Source organism: Stegodyphus dumicola, chromosome 8, assembly GCF_044657685.1.
Source record: "Stegodyphus dumicola isolate Sdum_Otavi_A_Nest chromosome 8, ASM4465768v1".
NCBI classification, from domain to species: Eukaryota; Metazoa; Arthropoda; class Arachnida; order Araneae; family Eresidae; genus Stegodyphus; species Stegodyphus dumicola.
In genome coordinates this window covers 85,181,615-85,202,159 of record NC_140775.1, presented here as the reverse complement: position 1 = coordinate 85,202,159, position 20,545 = coordinate 85,181,615, and the positions used below count along the sequence as shown (strand labels likewise).

Genomic DNA, 20,545 nt, shown 5'->3' with positions numbered 1-20,545 from the left:
AGTTCAAATGTTGTTGAGCAGCGGTTTTGGATTCATTACAACCCAACCTATTTAGTTACTTCATTACATATCGTTGAAACGCTATATTACTGAGATTAATCGATCTCTATTAAATTATACGAAAATTCATCTGAGACAATCGACGAGAAAATGAATACAAAGATACCAATTCAATAATTAGATACAATGTATACATTGGTGGCAAAGGCGACGAATTAGGAAGAAATATCTAGTAGAAGGAAATATGAAGAGAGGAAGAGAACGATGGAGTTACAATATGCAGCCAACCAGACTACAGAAAACTGAGGTCTGGCGACATTAATCCTATCACAAGCAAGATGTGGTCAGATTCCTAAAGCTGAAATCCCAAAGGCTTCCAGCTTATTATGTCTTCACCGTCTGACGAATTATGTTTTAATCTATGTTCTCAGAGTCGGGAAGCTTATTGCTGAATTCCTAAATTTGCTGATTCAATCAATTTTTCCTAACTGGAAAAAAAGGTCAAGCATTGGTGGTTAAATCCCAATCAGTTTCACATGCACATGGGAGGTATAAGCTGCTGCTCAATAAAAATGAATACAGTATCATGATCATCTATAAAGAAATCAAAACTAATGAGAATTATAAAATAAAAGTGTTTCAACTCTGAGAAATATGTCACTATGGTTTCTCAAGCAACTTATCCATTATAAGAGCGAGCAAACAGTGTCATGTTACAGCTTGCAAGCCTCTAATCTGAAAAGCCCAAACTCTCAGATTCTGAAACCTTCATTCAGTCAGAAAAGGGGAAAACAAATGTTTGCTTTTCCACAGTATATAGTTTCTCACAAAAATTAACACGGAGACAAATACAGGTTGTCCACTTGGGTAAATGAGACAGTAGCACTTTAGCTGTTTCATGCTTCAGTATACACAAACTTTGTTTCTAGTATAATATTAGCATACATTACTAACCACCGATTAACCATGGGAGGTAAACCAAATTGTGGATTAATTGGTCCCTGTCTGAAAAAATTTGTTTAAATTTGTGTATTGCAGAATGATGAAAAGATTAGATCAAAAGCTGTCAGCTTAAAACAAAACTACCTACAAATAAAATAATATACAAAAAGGAAAAGTACAAAAAGGAAAACAAAAAGCAAACGTGAAATCATGGGATGACACTAGCGATAGCAATTGATGTCCTTTATTTTTGAAAAAAAAGCCTATCCAGAAGCATATCTTTTGAAGAAAAGCATCTGTACATTCAATTTCACCTTCTCTACCTTTTATTTTCAGTATTTTAACAAAAATTAAATGGCATTAAACACGGAAATTCTTTTAACCTGAATTTTATTGAGCTGTTTAAAGGAAAGTGTTTTGTTCCCATTTGTCTGAAATTTTCAACTCAAAAATAAAATTCACTTTAATTCAGAAAAATTCAACTAGCAGTCACTAAATAAAAGGGTGCTTCAATATCAAACTTAATACAGCGTAATATAATTTTATCCAAGTTACAATATATATATACATTGTAATATATGAAAAGGAATTCATATAAAGTAAAATCCCAATCCAACTGTGCGCTGAAAGCAGCAACAAGTGATGCTAATAATGGAAAATACACTCATGTCCATAAATTAAGGATAATGCAAAATCAGGCAAAGGAAGAGGTAGAAGCAAAACAAATTTGACTTATTTGTAAAGCTTATTTATTAAACAAAAGGTAAAGAGCAAAAAAAGATGCTATATGTTTCATATTATTAAAAAACTTAGCGATTTTTTCTCCCTGGAGCAAATTACAAAAAACACCTGTTTACAAAAAACCAATATTACATGGTTGGTATGATTGTTAATACATTGTATGTCTCCCAGATGATGCAATACAGTCCGTACAACGCCTAGGCATGCTGAGTATCAAATTATCGATCTGATCTTGGGGAATATTACACCACTCAAAAAGCAATGCTCTCCGAAGTTCCGGTAGACATGTAGGAGGAGGTTGACGGGCTGCAAATCGTCGGCCAAGCATGTCCCACACGTGCTCTACTGGATTCAAGTCCGGTGAGAATGCTGGCCAGTCCATACGGGTGATATCTTCCGACTGAAGGCATTCGCTTACGATGTTTGCACAGTGAGGACGGGCGATGTCATCCATAAACACAAATTGTGCGCCCATTGCGCCCCGAAACAAACGTACATGTTGTTCCAGAATGACGTCCCGATAGATTTGGCTTGTCATGGTTCCAATTTGAACATGCAGGTCAGTTCTGGAACCCAGAATAATTCCATCCCAAACGAGCACTCCTGCACCACCGTAACGGTGTCGTTCAATGATGTTTTCTTGGTGGTAACGGGTACCTTTAGCTCTCCATATGAAAGTCCGGCGAGAATCAGACTGCAAGCTAAACCTGGACTCGTCGGAAAACATCACACAAGCCCTCTGTTGCGGTGTCCACAATGCATGCTCTCTACTCCAGGCTAACCGCAAGCGACAGTGAGTTGCAATAAGTGGAACGCATCTGACAGGTCTACGAGCATATAGACCAATCTTCCCTAAGCGTCTGTACACGGTCTGCCTTGAAATTGTCGTACCAGTGGCTGAAGAGAGCTGACGAGACAGGTCTAAGGCTGTGCTCCGCCTGTTTCTTTTGGCAGTAACTGCCAAATACCGGTCCTCATTCGGCGTTGTAACTCTGGGGCGACCTGTGCTGTAACGTCTACTCACATTACCATCATCTTGGAATCGTTGCCAAAGCCTGGAGATGACACTCTGGGCAATTCCAAGTTCGTCTGATACTTCCAGACGGGTACGCCCACATTCCAGACGGCCGATAATTCTACCACGTAAAAAATCATCCAAATGCGTCCTTTGTGTCATAACTATTCGGTTAATGCACTGAAATGCTTATAAAGCGCCTGCGAACAATTTTACTTCTTTGCCTGTATTCCTTATATATCACTCTCTTACACTCTTGTCATTGTGACGTACCATCGGTGTCACTTCCTGAAATTACTGGTTACTTCCTGAAATTTGCATATGATACTTGAAGATGTGTGTAGTGATGTTAGAGGTGATATATTTATTTTAGAGTTCGATTTCCGCGTGACTCCGAATTATCCTTAATTTATGGACATGAGTGTAAAATACAAAATAAATAAATACCTTTAAAATCAGATTTTAGGTTAAGTTATTTGAATGCAGCAAAGCACATAAGAGCTATCTGCCTATGGAAAAAAATGCCATTATGGATGCCTTTCTGAGGGGAACTAGCTCATATTCACGTTACAATGGCAAGAGTCATGAAAACCAACCGCGCAGCTTGTTATTCACCTGAATTCGGACCCGGATAGAAGTGCTAGTTTGCAGTGGTCTTAATTCGTCCATTGGTAGGATCCTAGTTAACTGGGAGTTTACTGTTAAGTTCCACGCTTAAATTACAAGCAAGGTATTCATAAATAATAATAAAAAAAAAACCTGAAAAATGAAGCCGTTTTGGTCTCAACAATTGAGCAAGTTATACTGAACATGTACTCTTATATAGAAATCGCAATTTACAAAAACTCAAGAAAAGTATTTAAATTAAACGAGAAATTTTCGCATAATCGTTTTTGCATTGATCAGATATAAACAATAATAATTTCAAAATGATGTGTTTATTGCTGTTTATAACATGACAGAACATTCTTTTATTTAGAAATTCATCCTTCTCCTCTTCAGTATATTTGATTCGGTTTCTACACCACGAACTTGAGTAAAATATTTAAATATTTTGAGACAATATCACTTTGATAGTGTCAGTGTCACTTTCAAAGAAAACGGAATTATTATACAGTGGAAGGAAATTCAAATAAAGAATATCAAATTTTAAGTAATGTTCAAAGTAAGATACAAGTGCATGATAATTATCATGCACCTTTTCTCTTATTCTGGATAACTCTAAAGAATAGTACCGAAAACCTACTAACGCTTGACTTTCACTTAACTTCCAGTCTGCATGAATTGTTATTACATAAGATAATAAATAATGAATCTTAAGTTATTACGGGAACTGATAATTAACCAGACAAACAAAAAAATGCGTTTTAAGCATCTAATAAGACACAAACAACCGAAGTTTCTGTCTTCTAGCTAGAGCATCGAATGGACTAAGGAAGAAGAAATCTTAAAAAACGTTAGCCTTATCCCCTTGGCGAGAAGAGAGAGGCTGAGCTTTCTTTATAATAAACTTTCCTCGTATCAAACTGCAGCCTTATCTGGGGGTGTTCCTCTATAGCTCTGCCATTATTTCAGGGCATAGCTTTCGCAATAACAATCTCCCTGGGGGTATCGTCATATCGGGGTCCCTTTGGCTTAACAGACGGAGAAAGTTCCCTCTTATTTCTATTTTTTCCTCTTATTTTTTGACGTAGCGAGAAAACGGATTGGTAGAAGGAGGCTAAAAAAAGTGTTCGACCTTCCTTGTCCCTTAGAAAGACTCGTATGTTTCCGAGTCTTTTTTTTTTTGCCCTTCGTATTATGATTCCCTTCTCTGTTTTCCTGAGACTTAACCCTTCTTGCAGGGGACGTTCAGCAAATGCAATTGCAACATAGCATATATTAGTTTAGTAAAACTTTAGAAACAGAAAGCGGATCTCTGAATTTAACATTGCGCTGTCTCGTTATAATGGAAGTAGGGAGATCAGAATTAAATCTGCTTTGTATTAAACCCCTAAATAAAAAATAAATTTAAAAAAAGAAAATCAAATATACAGTATAAGGTAAAATTTGTTCATACCTGTACTAAACTTCAAAGTCCATTGTTTACGCGTTCAGACAACAAGTATTGCAAATAGAATATTATACCGCAGGTTTTTGAAAGCCAAGCAACATGAAAAATTAATGATGCCATCGACAGGATTCGAACCCCAGATCTTCGTCTTGTTATTCGCAAATACCGCAAAGCACGTGCACTTACAAGACTGCAAAAGCAGGTGCGGGGTTATTCAGTTATTCCTTGTTTCTCTCCCTCCCCCTTAAAGGCGACTGGAAAGAGACACAAGACGCAATCCACAAAATCCAATGGCGAAGCGGCTTCTACCGCATATTTATTCACGCTCCATTCTAAAAACCATTATTATTATTATTATTATTATTATTATTATTGTTTTCAAATCGAAAAAATACACAGAATCAATTAGAACTACTAGGATTAGAATTACGGATCTTCCTCTTGCTAGAAGAAATGCTAATCATTTATACCAAAACAGCACGCATGAGGAAATGCGAGAGTTCCTTACAAAGCACAGACGAAACACCAGAAAATATTATAAGCACTAGAAATATTCGAATCTAGAAACTCTAAAAACTCAAAATATTAGAAATATTGTTAAATAAAAATTTTAATTTAATTAATATTCTAAATATTTGAAAATATTATAAATACGTGCAAAAGAGCAAATACATACGGACAAATGCATGTATGAATCGTAATCATATTACGGAGATTCGTTTACTTGCATAATATACATATGACATGGCATTTGAGTTCAGTAAAATAATTTAAACATTTCTAAAGCTTCGTACTGAAGTTTTTGATTTATTCGGCCTTTTTTAAAGTTAAACTTTTCATTTTGGGTAAATCTGATATTCGTGCACAACAAATTTCATATATAAATTATTGTATACTAAACGGCTGATCGATTTATTTAGACACTGGATTTTTCATACAGAAAGACTTTGGCTCTAAGACATCACTATATTGTCACAAAGTGCACTATTTCATGCCCGCATTGTCTCCTGCTACTAGATTTAAGGAACAAATTTTTCTAGTGCAACACCTGAACCTGCTGCAAAATATGGAAAATACGGAAAAATGGAACAAAAACAAAAAGCCATCCCATTTCCTCAGAGCCCGCGTTCTGCAAAAGATATTCAGTCTACTTTTCAGTACCTTCCATATTTGTACTTGTAAGATTTCTTTTTATTTTGTCATTCTGACTTTTATTTTTCATACAGGTTTATATGACATACGATGGTGTAATCGTTGAAATTGATTTTTCATAAAGTCTCTTGGACATGGGCATTCGCAAAAAGTTTTCACAGGGATGACAACAGACTGAAATGCATTTTAGAATACAGTATTGCATCAATAAAAACACGTGTATTTATGTCACGTGTCAATAAAAACACGTGTATTACACGTGTATTAACATTTTAATACTTGCATCAATTCAAAAGCCCATTTGTTACTCGATTTTGGGGGTCATGTGCCTCATGTCCACTCTAAAAGAATGCCTATGGTCCCGGACTCTTGTTTTTAAAATTTAGCAGTCCTACTTATAAGCAAAAACGTATTATACTGCTGAAACACTTTTACTCTAATTTCTTTAATTTATGAAGCTATTTTATATATTATCATATACAGAAATTAGGTGACAACTATGTGTATTACATTTATGCTGCATAAATAAAACATCACAAACTGGACCTAACCGTTGAAGAAGTGAGTGCAGTATAACTAACGAAACAGATTCAGTCTGACTAATTTTTAATGCTGATATCAATAATCGATGCTACTTTTATACTCAAATTTACTTTGTCTAATTTATTTCATTTTGCATAAGCTATTCATAATAACTGCTCAAGCCAGTCATGAAACGAAAGTATGCTACTTAGACATTTATTCTACTGATGCTGCAGCGGATGGATTAAAAATCCAGGGCTATTTCCCTTCCATTTCCAGCTATGTGCTGAACCCTAGGGGACCACCACACTCTGAGGTCCTCCTCTGCTCTGTACGCGGTTCCGACAACTAAGAGAAGAAGGAGATAGGAGGGGAAAAAATAATAAAAGCGCTCCATAACATCAGCCGTTTGCTCGCGGAATCGTTCGCTTTGGGACAAAAAGGAAGGGGGAAAGAAGCAAAAAGGACACAGAATAAAAATAAACTGGATTAGTTTCTTCTGTGAGGTGGAAGTAGTGCGCGATGAGGGGAAGAAGAGGGTTGTGAGATACTTTGTCCACATGAGATCTATCTACACGTACATTTCGCCCACAGCAATGTCTTGACGAAATGCCTAGGAAAAAAAAAATTGTTGATCTGATCCGGACAGTGCTTTCGAAACTGTAAAGCTCGGCTTTATCGAGATCTAACTCGGGGCGACTGCTCTGGGAACAACAGAGAAGTAAGTGAAGTTTTTTAAAGCTCGCGGGATTAATTTAATCGCCTTATCCGAGTATCGATAAGGCTCGGAACCGTTTGGCCTGTGTTCGTATCCTATGGTGGAGAGTGGTATCTAATTTTGATTGTGTGGAAGTTTCCTCAACGGATTAGAGTTGGATTTTCTATGCAACAATATGCTGTCTCTTTATCTGTAATATTTTCTATTTATAAGAATTGAAAAATTTTAAGAATCTTTTGTAACGATCCATTATAAAAAATTTTGACATAAAAACAAACTGTATATATGCATATATAAATTATATACTTTAATTGAATAATTTTAAGAATCTTTTTTAACGATCCATTATAACATATTATCATATAAAAATAAATTGTATATATGCATGTATAAATTGTATACACGTATAAATATGTCACAATACAAATATATTTTATAATCTTTTCGGACAGCCAAAATAAATAAATAAAAAAATGTGCTATATTTTCATAATATCGCTTTAGGAAGTTGATGCCATGAGGTAATATAACTGAACAGCCATTTTCTGAGTTGCAAAACGAGCAATTAAATTGAGCTAAAATTAAAAACCAAAAAATTCTTTCATTCTTGAAAATACAGAAACATACTGGGTTAAGGGATCAAGTAACATTTTTAAAAGTGTGCAATGTTTATATATTTAACAGGAATTTAAACGGGTTTTAAAGAAATATAAAAACTGTGTACAAAACTGAAAACATTATGAAAATATTAAATTCGAGAAATCTGCATGCCATCGTACAATTTTCAGCAGATGATCACTAAAATAATTCTTTTAAGTGATTAAATATAATAATTTTGTTTCAGAAAAGTAAGTAAGGTTGATTGCAGGAATAAAAATTGCAATAAAATAAAATTTATTATCATAAGAAAAAGCTAAATTTTAATCCTTGAAAATTTTTTGTCAGTGATACTCATTCAACTCTGAATTGTATAAATTCCATCACTATGAAATGAAAGTCACATACATCGTATAGCATATTTTAACTTATAATAAAATTCTTTTACTATCATCCATTTCATTAAGATTCTCTCAATGGTTTTGATGAAAAAAGTCATTTTAATATACAGCTGATATCCCACACAAGTTCCTAAAGAATTTTATCAGCAATATGAAATACTATAAACGTACCAGCAGTTCAATAGATAAAAATCTTGGGCCCCGAGTAGACATTTTTCGAACCGGTTTTTTACTCCACTGAAAAATAAATTGGTTACCTTCATCGGAATTTCGGTGGTTCATAACAGAAATGTGAGATTGATTCCTTTAAAAAAAAAAAAAAAAACTTCCATAAAAGTCACTTCTGCAATATAAATGAAACAGTCTTTATCTGCTTTTCCGGAATGTATAGAATTAAGATAATAATCTTATCTTCAATCTTAATTAAGATAATAATCTTAATTCAAGCTGATGATGTTGATGCCACTGCTTATCTCGAGTTTGATCACGAATGCACATCATGAAAAAATCATAGACTAGTGCAGTTGCGACTATTGTTGGTCACAGACCTTGAACACCCTTAAAAACAACATCTTTAGTTGGTCATAAACCTTCAGTACTTTTAATAACTCCGTCCAGATTCTGATCAGAGCACCTGTCGCTACTGAAAAATTAACTGACACATTTATTTAGCCTTCCCGTTTTGATTAAGTTGAAAGCCAAATCTCTGTACTCCTCTTTCTCTTCTATGAAACCCTCAAAAGAATTTTCTACCTATTGTTATAATGTTATCCAATTCCTTTTAAATGCGTGGGAGTTGTCGTCGCTTGCAATATATTTTCAGTTAAATCGGATGCCCTCAGAAGATGTGTTGTTGTGGCTAATTTGACTTGTGTTACCTAATCCGAATAAGCCCACGAATTTTATCGCGGCAAGGAGAGCAAAACTTACGTTTGTCGTTGGCCTGAGCCTTGAACACCATATTGGTGACAGTGCAATTCTGCCCCAATTTAGAAGGAAAACAACTTGAGGAAAAGGTCAGAAGGTACCCAATCCCTCTTCCTTTACTACCAAACCACTGGAGAGGTCTTTCATTTCGCGTATACTTTGAATGTTCCTAAGTCCAAACGGGCTTTGTCCTTGAAGGACTATTGTTTTCATTTTGCGATTTTGCATTGAAACACTATAAATGTCCGTTTCACTTTTCAAACTCTTGCCACCAAATATTAGTCCTGCATTATATTTGAAGAAATTAAATAATGAAAAATCTGCATAAATGTATGTATATTTCTCGCATTGTGATAAAACAACGGTACACAGATCCATCGAATTTTAAATGACGTAATCCTACTGCGAATATGGGCATGTGGAAGACCAAATTTGAAATTTGTTTTATTATCGATTTCATATTTTGTAAAACTTTAACGAATTTTTAGCAATGGCAACACCCTACGGGGGGGAAAAAGCCTTTTTATCTACAGCGCGCGGAACTGCGTATCGGAAACTCTAAAGATAGGCTCATTTTAAAATTATTTTGCGATATTGCTCTTCAACTGAATTTTATGGTTTAAGTGCAAAAAACATGATATTTAATAAATAAAGGTAACACACAAAACGTTAGAAAAACGCCCTTTTGAACGTAATTTAAAACCTGAAACCTTTAAGTTTTTTTTTTTTTTTTTTTTTTTAAGTAATTAAAAATGTACACATGGTTACCTGCTTTTTCCAATATTTTCCAATATTTCACAATACTACACTTTGCAAAGAATTTTTGGCAATTAAGTATTTTTTGGAAGCGAAGAAATGAAAAATTTGCAACGCCTTCGCCGGAAATCGAACCGCGGACCTCTGTAATACTCGCCCAGCGTGCAGACCACCACACCACGAAGGCATGCGAAGAAGACGGGAGAAATACATAATAAATTTAGTCTGAAATACGAATTTCATTCAATATAAATTCTTTTTGAAGCAAGACGGGGATCAAAGGTAGCTTCTTTTAAATCCGAAAATATAATATAATGAAAAATATAAAACGCTCTGATCAATTCATATTCACATGTAGACTTCTAAATTTCAAAAATGTAAAATACTATCTATAACGTTTTGAAATAAGACAGTTCAAAAAGTTAAACCTGAAGCTCTGCATTATTTTTCAGGAATTCGAAAATTTTCACAGAAATTTGCCAAATAATGATTATATGCTACCTCATACTTCGTACGATGAAATGAACCGATTCAACTTTGTTTATCACCATAACAAGCTTACATACTTTTTGACATAGCTTGACGGTACGTAGTAACTGAAGCAAGAGAACGAAAGGGTTCATGCAATACATGAAATGAGCAAGAAAAAAAATCTTAAGTATGTTCCATTTCATGTGATCGAGGCATTCAGTTGTAATCTCACCGCTGAAGGAGCAAAATATAGATAAATTCATAGGGAAGTAATTTCAAAAACGCATAAGAGCACTCAAGTTGCTAGTGAAAACCCACTGGTGCGTACTTTTGTTTTTATTGTAATATAACGATATCATTCATATCTCAATATGATTTTACCTCATTCAGTTTATTTTAGAGACAAATACAGGTATTTCTTAAAACCTAAATAAACTTAGAACTGTTTCTAAGTAAGAAATTAAAGTTAATTATCTGTATTTAATCTATTCTTACACTTACGACAAATGTATAGGTGTTTGAGACAGTCTAGAGTTCTGGTTATCATATTCCTAATGAACACACCGTTTCTGAATATATTGTTTAGTTTGTAAAGACATTAGGTAATTCCGGAGCTGAAGACATGGAAAATGCGCAGTGCTCTCACCGGGACTCGAACCTCGGACCTCTCGAATACGCGCCGAGTGTGCTGACCACTACACCAGGAAGGCATGCTAAGAAGGCAGGAGAAATACCTTATACTTTCTACGATTATACATTTGCAAAGGTATAATCTTAGAAATAAATAATAAAAGTTCATGCATGCCTATTCATTGTAAAATATTAAATCAAAAAAGACAAACAGACTTTTTTCACTAAAATTAATATTTTAAAAAAATGTTAAGACATATAAACACAGTTTCATTACCTTTCGAAAGAAACTTTCCCTGAAAGTTGTTACAGTAATAAGTGATAAAAAAGCAAAAATCATGTCATGTTTTCAAGTCAGTTCCATAAAGAACTTTCCAGATATAATAAATGTAATAATCTTAAATAAAATTGTCATTTTGCAAAGGTAGCTTTATAGCTGGTTTCAAAACATATCTGGTAAACTTTGATACGCCAGTTTCTGAGTGAGGTATCAGTTTAGCGACCCACAATCCATTGTGAGATTTTTATTTATTTATTTATTTTTAATCTTATTGTTATTCTAATTTAGTTCATTAAAGACCACTATTCTCCAGTTTTCGGAGTTTCAACATACTAAGTTTGTATCAAGGTAATTTGCTCATCTGAGCTTCGGAATACTTCTTATTCGAATGCCGAATGGACTAAAAAAAAATATGCGTGTTTTTTATTAATATCTTAAGAGGAATTTCAGTTGAATTTTTGTAGACAATAAGATATTTTCTTCCACCTTTCTGCATGCCTTCGTCGTTAATTGGAAGCATACTCGACGCATATTTAACAGGTCGATGGTTCAAGTCCCGGAAAGGGCATTGCATATTTTTAACACCTCCTGCTTCAAAATAACCTAATGACTCTACCAGTGGCACCCGAACTAAAAGGTTGCGGAAGACAATTCATCACCACCGGGATTTGGCGAATGGGTCCCCTAATTTCCAGTCTCCTTTTAAAAGAGAGATATACAAGGTATTTTCTTCCTCCTTTCTGCATACCTTCATGGTGTAATGGTGAGCACGCTCTGCGCGTATTTGAGAGGTTCAGGGTTTGAGTCTCGGCGAGGGTAGTTTTCATATCTCCTGCTTTTAGGACAAAAAATAATAATGTCTCTACAAGACAATTAATATATCAGAACTTAGCATTATCAACCTAAGAGAGAAAGTTTACTGGTTTGTGGTTTACTGGTTCCTACGTACATGCAAGCAAAAGCAAAACCAGGACAGACTAAATACAACCATTATCTTCAGCTGGGAATCTAATTGTAAGCAGAAGTAATACTGTCTAATGATTTTTATAGAGGACAAATATTTAGAACCTACGCAAAATTTAATTAATTTATTCTGAATTAAAACACAGTTAGCATTTTACAAATAAACATGCAATTTGACTGCGCATGAAACTAGAAAATAGAATCAAATTTACAATCTATTCTTTTTAAATTATTAACTTCTATCTGTTTGTTCTAAAGGAAAACAACCATTACTGAACTCTAATTTAAAAATGATTTTACAGTTCCGAAAACAGAAATTGAAGGATGGTAACCAACTATCACGATTTCACGCCGAACTAGATGAATGCAATTGAATGGCTAGCACATATTAACATCAATACAGACACTAGCAGTGCTCCCTTAATAATAGTTACGGAAACTGAATAGCCTCCATCACTACCTTTATGTATAAAATTGTAAAACGTATCTACTTTGCAGATGGATTTCTATTACCTGTTAACTTTGATGGAAATTGCTACCAAACGGCAACGGACTTCAGTAAACTGAGGATAGTTTGTGTACTTTAAAGCACAAATATTAGTAAACTGAAAATGACTGGTTCCTAATAAATTTGGTATCCTTCCTTCCCCTTTATAAAATCTGAGGTAAAAACATGTGCACAGTATTAATTTATGTCGGCAAAAAATGACGTGTAGACAAAAATTAATACGGACAGACATGCGTATTTCATGATCATGCACTGTTAATGAAGCAGAAAACAGAATTGTGTGGGAAGAGATATGATTCTTTGGACAGAAACCTTTGGAGTTCTACTGTTGCCAATTACTGCCAAAATAAAAAAAAAAAAATTGTCGCTGCAGAGACTGGCAATCGGAGAAGATTTATTTCAGGAAACAATTTTAGGATTTTCCATAGCTTTCTATTTTTTCAAGGAAAAGAAATCAGAGAGTGGAACATTAATGAATGGTCATGGGTCGATTGATTGTTACCAGATAGGGTGCCTACATTGCATTTTCAGAGCCCATTATTTTCTAAAGAAATAGTAAATTACTAATTTATAACTGTTTATTAAAGTACAAATCGCAGAAAGTTATAAATATATTTAAATATGAACTTAAACCTGATTTATTCTTTAAATATGAACTTTTAAAACTAAAACTAATTATAATTTATACACTGAATAATAAGTCTATTAATAATTTTTATTACACATGTAACAACAACGACATAAAATTTTTTACAAATCGCACTTATCCAGCTGGGGAAACAACAATGAAAATTTTTCCCTCTTCTAAATTTCAAACTAAGCGTTCTTAGTTTCTGCTCTGGCTTTTCATTGTTCAAGATCTGCTTTTCATTGTTCTCTGTGTGATACTAACTTAATCTTAAACTCAATCTTATGGCTAATACAAGGAGTTATCTTAACCTGTTGGCAAGTTAATGTCTTTAATAACTTCAATTGCAAAGCCCCAAAACAAATGAAGTTAAAAATCCGGTATAAATACTTATTAAATACTCCTGTGGCTTACAATTGAAAATGCAACGCAAACGAATTAAAATAAGGGTTTCCAACAAGGTCGGCATGAATCACCTGGCGGTTGACGAATTTTTAAAAAGGATCATTGATGAAGAAGGGGTCGATTGAGGGACAAAAGTCGAATATGCTCCCGAAATTGATCGGCATAATCAAGATCCCACTAATAAAAAAATAATAAAAAAGATAATTAATCGATATAAAGCTGTACCGTGTGGTAAGAAAGAAATCATATAAAATGAACACAAGAGGAAAAAAATGCATTAAAATTATTTAATGTAATTTTTTAAATCAATAACATTTTTTCAAATAGAAATTTTTTTACACAGTAAACGCAATAACGCAATATAAAAAAGCAAAATGTAAAAACACAAGAAAACACACACACACACACATATATACCAAAAAAAAAAATTAATTTTTAAAAAATCTCAGCTTTCTGATTTTATACTACGCTCAAAGGGACGTTTCTTTAATGTTTCGTGTGTTACCTTTTTTTTTTTTTTTTTAATTAAATATCATGTTCTTCGTACTTAAACCATAAAATTCAATTCAATTAAACAGATCACAAAATATTAATTTATCACAAAATATTTAAAATAGCATATATTATTTAGAATTTCCGATACGCAGTCTCACGTGCAGAAGATAAAAATGTTCCCCCCCTCTCCCTTACAGTGTTGCCATTGCTCGCTTTGAAATCGTTGAGTTTCTTAATCAAAAACTCATAAATGATTTACAAAATATGAAATATATAATAAACAAGTTCCAAAATTCAAATCCGGGCTCCCAGATGCCCGTATTCGGGTGGAAACGTACGTTATTCAAAATCTGATGGCTCTAGGTACCGTCGTTTTATCAGAATGCGAGAAACATACATACATTTATGCAGATTCTTCCTTCTTTAATTTCTTTAATACAGGGCTCTAATATTTGATGACAACAATTTAAAAAGTGATTCGCCGTTTATAGTAAATCAACGCAAAATGCCAAAACGAAATTAATTATAGCCTCTTGGGCAAATTTCCCCTTTGGGCTAAAAAGAGTACATTACGCCCAAAGGAGTAGAAAACTTTAAATAAAAAAAGTGCGCCCCAATTCAACAAAATAATTTTAAAATGAGCATATCTTTAGAACTTTCGATGCACAGTCTAGCGCGCTGGAAATAAGATCCCCCCCCCCCGCCGTACAGTGTTGACATTGCTCGCTTTCAAATCGTTGAGTTTCTTCATCAAAAATTCGTTAAAGTTTTACAAAATATGAAATTGATAATAAAACAAATTACAAATTTCAAATTTGGGCTTTCAGATGCCCATATTCGCAGGTGAACACGTTATTCAAAATGTGATGGCTCTAGGTATCGTTGTTTTCTAACAATGCGAGAAAATATATATACGTTACTGCAGATGCTTCGCTATTTAATTTCTTTAAATAAAACACAGGGTGATAATATTTGGTGGCAACAATTTGAAAAGTGAAAAGGACATTTAAAGTTTTCAACGCAAAATGCCAAAACGAAATTAATACACCTTCTGGGATGGGGCGTTAATATTTGGTGGCAATAGTTTGAAAAGTGGAACGGACATTCAGAGTGATTCGTCGCAAAATCGCAAAATGAAAACAATATTCCTTTAGGGACAAAGCCATTTGGACTAATAATACAAAAACTAATTAAACATAAATCTAATAAAACATTTATTTCAAAACATTTGTTCACATTCTTAATATAATTTCTATCTTTAAGCTATACATGTGTGATTATTTGTACTTATGCTGTGTACTATATGTTACAGAGAAAAATGTAAGGTGATCGATGAAGAAAACCATTCCTTTAAAAATGGTTGATGCAAGAAATAGGTTGGGAATCCCTGACTTAAGGCACTTAAATATTACAAGATGAGGCAGAGTCTTTGCGTTTGTCGCTCAGATTTCAAATTATTACAAAAAAAAAAAAAATTATTTACAAGTTCAAATTCAAAGCTAAACACCTGATCGATCTGCACTTTGATTAAATCTTTAACTCAGTTACAAACAACACAGCCCCTAATATCTGCCTCTCACAGGCTCAGCGGGAACTAATTCTTAATGAGACAGCAGCGATGCGGCAAATGCTATTATATGCAACAGTCAAACTTCTACTTTTAAAATACGTCGCACGTATTCAAATTTGCCTAATTTTCTGACCTGAGCGAAAATTGTGATATAAGCTCTTCTTTGGCTCATAATTCTTCTTCACGGTCTTCCTTGATGTAGTACTATAAGAATGTAGAAGGTGCGACTTTATAATATACACTCTTAGACAACAACAACAACAAACAAACAAACAAACAAACAAACAAACAAACAAACAAAAAAAAAAAAAAAAAAAAAAAAAAAAAAAAAAAAAAAAAGGCCAACCTGGGCTTACATTTTAGCAAGATAATATGCTCGCCCCCCATACTGCACATGTTTCTACTGCTTGCCTTAGTGCTTGCCGAACATTATCTTGGCCAGCAAGGTCGCCGGATCTCTCTCCTTTTGAGCACGTTTGGAGCATTATGGGTAGAGCCTCCAACCAGCTCGGGATGTTGACGATCTAACGCGCCAGTTGGACAGAATTTGGCACGATATCTTTCAGGAGGACATCCGCAATCTCTATCAATCGATGGCAAGCCGAATAACTGATAGCATAAGGGCCAGAAGTGGACAAACGCGTTACTGACTTTTTCACTTTGTAAAGCTCTATCACTTCAATAAATCATCCAATTTTTCTCAAACTGTAATCATTTGTTTTCTGTGCATGTACATCACTTCTACTGATTTTCGTCCCATTCGGATAACTCCCTTCTTGGTGCGTCTTTTTTTTTTTTTTTTGGTTGTTTTTGTCTAGGAGTATACATGGATTGAATATTAGAAATAGTTTACAATACTGATGATGGTGGTTATAATGCGAAGAAACGCGACTAACTAATCGCCTTTCATGTAGCCATAATATGAAGAATTTTACTCCATGTATAATTGACATATAAAGTAATATCGTTTTAGAATCAACATGCATTTTTTGGAATAAAAGTTATAAAATTTATTATCTATCTTCACCTACGTGAGAGACGTATATTATCGAAATGTCTGTCACGATTTTCCAGGATTTCGCGTCTGTTGTCCGATACTTCGCGTAGGAAAGTCTAACCAATAGTATATGGACTCTTAACGAAACATACAAAAAATATTTTAACAAATTAAATAAACGTTTAAGCATGTTCTCTAGCCAGATGAATGATTATCAAGAGTTTTCGATCTGAACGAGAAGACACAAAACATTAATCAATTGAGGATAATGGTATAAACACTATAAGAGAAGTTCACACTTGCTAAAAAACGAAAAGAGGAACCTAATTGCTAGACATAGCAATTTTTTTTTTTTTTTTTTTTTTTAACTTTTCTTTTCCCGCCAGCGCTCGAAGACGGAAGTCGAAAGAGATGAAAAAGGTGCTTATTCCTTGTCCATAATTGGCGGCTTGTAATAAATATGCAAGGATCTTCTTTCGGAATATCAATTAAGGGGGAACCAGGCGTGTGATACGGCCGACCCAGAACGGCTTACCTTGTCAAGGTTGTCCGGAAATCGGTTCCTTTCCAACAAATTCGCCCGGATCCATTCCCGATGGTACGGCCATCGGAGGTCGTCTGAAATCACCTGCCCCGAAGTTTTCACCTGACATGAATTCGAGAGGGTGGTCCACACCCCTGACCACATCGGTCAGTGTTTCTCTCCCCTCCGACCAATCCTCAACTACCTTGCATCGTGCTTCTTTTTCGCGAAATACTAGTTTGTAAGCGAAATGGGTACAGAGTTCATACCCTTTTCATGATATGAAAATTAAAAAGCTTCTTAAGGATCTCATTCTTTATTTTTATGGGCTTTAAATAATAATAGGTCACACGTAATAAGAAACATTACATTAAAAGTGCTGGCACTAATTAAAATGAGTTACAGGAAGATCCTAATATTCGAGGTGACAGTGACTACAGCCTATACGTATGATATTCTCAAAACGTGGCTAACTGGGGTTGTTTTTTCCTGCAGACGGATTACATACAAATGGATGTCTGGAACTTTTCGTTTGTCATACTTTTATTTCAACAAAGACTGTAGCGTTAAAAAGTAATGAAATATATTTATTTCTAACAAAAAATTTCGACAAAATTAATTTTTTACCTCTCTAAATATATCATATCAACTAAAATAGAGGAATTAAATTATCTGTCAGTTTAGTAGGGATTTAATACTAAACAAATAATCTTGTTTCAATGTTTACTGTACTAAAACCAAACAAAGCGATTACTTTTTAATTGTATTAACCAAAACTTCCCTGATTCACTAAGCACTCTTTGGAGATACCCCCTTTTCTTGATGCTGTTTATTTCCTCAATGGTTTATCCTGTTCTGCTTGCAAAGACATATAGCTGCATAGTTGATACATTGACTCATTGAATTCATTCACAATCGACATGTGTTATTAATGTTTACTTATAAAGTGATTATTATTACTATTATTATTATTATACCGCTTTCCCAGCTTACGCGCATTGATGTAAAAATCTTATATTTAGGAAAGCAGATAATGTTCAATTTGCAAGTCAATTTTTTTTTTTTTTTTTTTTTTCAATTTTGAACGCTATTTAATAATACGTGCAAAGTTCAAAGAAATACCTTTCTAAGATTTAAAATTTCCTTATACACGAAGAAGCACGTACCTTATATTTAATTTTACTCTGAAAAATACTCTGAAATAGCCTTTTTAAAGAACATATCACATCGATCTCTTGAAAAAGGTGTAATTTAGAATGCAATAATACAATCCTGTCGATATTCATGATTTTGATATGGATGGTCAAAGATCTCAAATTTGACTGTTTGAATTTCATTTGTCCGAATTTGGGATATAATAGCACTTATCCGATGCTTGCTATTGAGTGACATTCAACACTTTATAAAGTCTTTAAGGAAAAAAAAAAAAAAAAAAAATCCATTTAATTAGTAAAATTCCGCTACAAAACTCGTATTACATCCTAAATATAAAATTAAACAAAGGATACTAGACATTTTTCCCTTTCTTAATACCTCGAAAATGTTCTCAAAAATAATAAATAAATATATATTAAAAATAATTAAATACCTTATAAATATGGCAAACTCAAATGCTTTTATAAATTAAATACCAGTCCCAGGAATAAAATTCTGATTTTATTCAAAAGCATCACAACTGCACTAGCTATCACATTTTGTCTGGTTTTGACAGATCTCTAATTGCAGTGCTATCGCGAAATATGTCATATTTATATTTGCAAACTTCCGCTTTTTACTATAAGTGTACCGTAGAAAATTTTTACGTTGTTTGCCTTTTGATAATTTTTGAGTGCGGAGAGTATATGAAGCACAGAAGATTTTAGTAAATTTGAGAACACTTTTTATTATATAAATGACACATAGTAATGTATTTTAACAGCACTAACACATATTTAAAATTTAATAAATAAAATTTAGAATAATAAATTTTTAGGGTAGGGTTATTTAATTACGGCAAAGCCTCGATAACTATCTGCCTAAGGGGAGAGACGCCTTCGTGGAGAACTTTCTAAGGAAAACTAGCTCGTATACACGTTACACATGGGGAAAACCACGAAAACACCCATGCAGCCAGCCCGTTCGCGGGATTCGAACCTCGGACCGAACTACCAGTGTTCAGCGACTTTACCGCTCGGCCGCTGGTGGGCGAAAAAATAATAAATGATAGCAGACATAGTAAGAAAAAGAAATATTTTTGATTAAACAAGAATCATAATTTGTGATTAATTTTAACATTACATTAAAAAGTTCAGATACGTACTTTATAAAAGAAAGAACAGACTTACATTTTAAATACTGGGTATGTAAAATGCGAAACAAATTGATAACGAATTTACTAAATATTTAAATATACATTAAATAATATTTTTTAATGAACCATTTAAGAATTTTCAAAAATAAAGTTACATCATTTGTAATGTTCTGATTTGTAAAAGTAATCCTCAATATTTTGGTTTTACAGGTCAATTTTAAGCAGTCAGTATAATAAAATAATTTTTTATCAGAAATTAAAACAGACGGTTTCAAATCAGTTCTCTCTACATTACAATTGTTTATTAATCCCCTTCAGAACAGCAGCAGTAGTTCATAGAGAAAAATAACTGTCTCCTGACATTAAGATAGAAAAAATATTACCTATTTGTTATTCATAAATTTTAATCAATATTTAATAAAAAATAAATGACCTTTAAACTTATTAGCTTATTTTTATTTCATACTTAATTAATAATTAATTAAATTTAGTTTATTTTTATTTAATTAAAGGTAAACTTTTTTAAACTTACGAAATTTAAAATAAGATAGTTTGGCATATTATTTACACAGTTGTACTTAATATATAAAAGAAATTTGCCACCTAAAGAATTACAAGCCTATACAAATAGCCATCTCTTTTCAGGACATATATATTTTTTTAAATTTTATTTTAAACTATCATTGATGATTTTCAAAGTGAATTAAGTATTGTTAAATTTGTATGAAACTTAGTATCATTTACATTAACGAACACTTCACGATCAAACTTATGCTGAAGACACTCAAATAAATCAAAGGCTTACATTACGACAACACTGGATTGGATAAATCTGCATAAGATTTATCCAATCCAGTGTTGATTCGCATACAAATGAGTAGATACACATGAGTCGACGAAAGTGCAAAATTCTCTTCTTTTGTTTTCATTAATACCTAACTATACACAGCTAACCTCTGATT

At 33.4% G+C, this 20,545-nt stretch overlaps 1 protein-coding gene across 7 annotated transcripts in view; it reads right to left on the bottom strand.

Moving 5' to 3' along the window:
• LOC118193314 (uncharacterized) overlaps window positions 1–20,545 on the bottom strand; it is a 277,544-nt gene that overhangs the window by 78,067 nt on the left and 178,932 nt on the right. The window lies entirely within an intron of this gene.